Source organism: Physeter macrocephalus, chromosome 4 (assembly GCF_002837175.3).
Source record: "Physeter macrocephalus isolate SW-GA chromosome 4, ASM283717v5, whole genome shotgun sequence".
Lineage (NCBI taxonomy): Eukaryota > Metazoa > Chordata > Mammalia > Artiodactyla > Physeteridae > Physeter > Physeter macrocephalus.
In genome coordinates, this window is record NC_041217.1 from 45,662,130 (window position 1) to 45,664,808 (window position 2,679).

Consider the following 2,679-nt stretch of genomic DNA (forward strand, 5'->3'; position numbering starts at 1 on the left):
TTGGGACCAAATAAAATCCACTCATCTCCCCATCCTAGAGCTGTCCTGGTGATTTGGGCATCTCTGCACTCCAGGGGCAGGCTTGGAATGCCAAACACTGCCTCCCGGGCCACTGATGGAGTACCCAGCTCAGCATTTTTCATCATCAGTTTAAAAAGTGAAAATGCTTCCTTATCTCAGAGCTGAGGAACTGGATCTGAATAATAATTATGTGTGCGTAATTGAGGCACTCCACCTTCAAAACATCCCCTGTCTTATCACTTCTTACCACTCCAGTTCAGGCCACTATCATGGCTCTTCTAGACAATTGCAGTCTAGACAATGTTCTACAGGTCTGGTTGGGGACAATATGTTTCATTGCCAAGCCAGAATTATGGGACCTAATGACAGCCCATATCAAGGCGGTGTATTCTTTTTGACAATTCATTTTCCTACAGACTACCCCTTGAAACCACCTAAGGTTGCATTTACAACAAGAATTTATCATCCAAATATTAACTATTTCGAAAGTTCATTTATCCATTTGTTCACTGCTATGTGATCCAAACCCAGATGACCCCCTACTGCCAGAGACTGCACAGATCTATAAAACAGACAGAGATAAGTACAACAGAATATCTCAGAAATGGACTCAGAAGTATGCCATGTGATGCTACCTTAAAATCATAATACCCTGCATTATAGCTGGAATCAACTTCAAATTACTGTTAAAAAAAAACAACAGCCCGATTTCTCTGCTTCCACTTGGTCCCCTCTAGAGTCTGTTTTTCACACAGCGGGCCAGAGTGTGCTGCTCAAAGCCCTCCAACGCCTTCCCACAACACACTAGAAGAACATCCGCTCTCTCCATTGTGATGTGAAGGCTCCACCACGTGACCCCCATGCATCTCCCCAGTCTCCCCACTTCCCTGCCTCCAGTCCAGCCATACAGCCCTCTTGTTCTCCGAGAGTAGCCCCAGCCTATTTCTTCCTCAGGGCCTTTAGGTGTGCTTTCCCCTCCTCCTGGAATATTCTTCCTCCATTTCTCCACTCAGTTCCCGCCCTGGATTCATTCAAGTCTTTGCTCAAAAGTCACTTTTTCAGAGGGGACTTTAAAACTAGACAATGTTCCCTGCCATACCCCGCCTCCCTCCATCATGCTCGAGTCCTAGATCTCACACTGTTTTCTTCATAATTCTTACTATGAACCCCTAATTTTCATATTTTATTGATTTGTTTCCTTATTTCTTGCTTGGTTTCCTAGCTGAAGTTCCTTGAGAGCAGGCAGAGCCATGCCTGCCCTTTTTGTGGTGGAATCTATTGGGCCTAGAATGGCGCCTGCTACACAGAAGCTGCTTTGTGAACATGTTTTACATGAATGAACATAGGAGGCCATTTCTCAGGTTTATGGATGGAACACAAGTGGTGAAATTGCTTGTCTGCATAGAGGACGCTAAGCATAAGTGCACACACACACACACACACACACACACGCACGCACACATACACTGTAGCAATGAAATGGGTAGACAGAAATATAATTAGATTTCTTCCCTGAAATTCAAAACTATGGTTTGGGTCAGTTCTCAGCCAGAATCTGCTCTACCTTTGGGCATTTCTTCTGGTCCTACAGGACTACATCATTCTTTGCCAACTGCGCCGGCAGATTCTTCAGGAGAAATGAGTCTGTGAGAAAGCAGTCTGGTTTCTGAGTGACCTACCTTCCTTAGTGGAGCCTCCTGAAGGCCTCTAACATTTTGGATTTAAAAACAGGAATGGTAAGAAATTTGGGTAGGTTTTGGCCAGATAATTTTGTCCAGTGTGACATTGGCTGGGGTCATTTGCTTGTCTGTAGTCAGCTGCTGTGTAACATGGGCTGGAAAGTCTTAGAAGGCTTCACTCACATGCCTGGTTTCTTGATGCTTCTCTGTGAGGCTTTTTTCTCTGTCCATGTGGCTGATTAGGCTTCCTCACAGCATGGTCTCAAGCTAGCTGGACTCAGAGGGAGCAGCAGTTTACCACTGAGTTCTAATTGTGACTCTGTTACTCATTAGCTTTATGACCCTGGGCAAATTATTTCAATTCTCTCAGCTTAAACTTCCTCATCTGTGAAATGGGGATAATAATACATGTCTTAAAATGTCATTGTGAGGATTTAAAGTGATATATGTATAACAGGAAAATAGAATCCCAGAACCTCAGGACCCAGGCCTTTGCGAGGACAGGGAGAGAATAACTTTTCTATTCCCTTCCTTTCTACTTATGATAGCTACTTATGGGACAGTGATCTCAGACCACACATATGACCTGGGGCTTGTGCCAGAAAAATTGCTGTTTTAAAGCTCTGATGATTCTTTGTGTTGTTTGGGGTAGAACCCAGAGTAGAAACTCCCATAGAGAGCCCTCTGTAGCTGTTGAAGGTAATGCACAGGGGGGATGAGGCAGTGCTCCAGGGGGACCTGGAAATTCCCTGAGTAATAAAGTAAGAGAAAATGTCTGTTTCCTGGCCCTGGAATGCAGAGGAAAGAGAGGATGGTGGAAAGCTCACAATGACAGGTTGAGATCCCGGGTACATGGAGGATTAGCAAGAGATGCTGCCTGGCCTGATGTGTGATATTCCACTTCAGTCTGCCTTCTGGTCTGCAGTTGCCTCCATTATCACAGACTTTCAGGGAAAGCTTTCTGTTCATGCTGTGTGGA

At 44.8% G+C, this 2,679-nt stretch overlaps 1 pseudogene; it reads left to right on the forward strand.

Annotated features, from left to right (window-relative positions):
* Positions 1-345: 345 nt before the first annotated feature.
* On the forward strand, positions 346-651 carry LOC112067549 (ubiquitin-conjugating enzyme E2 D3-like; annotated as a pseudogene).
* Positions 652-2,679: the final 2,028 nt, after the last annotated feature.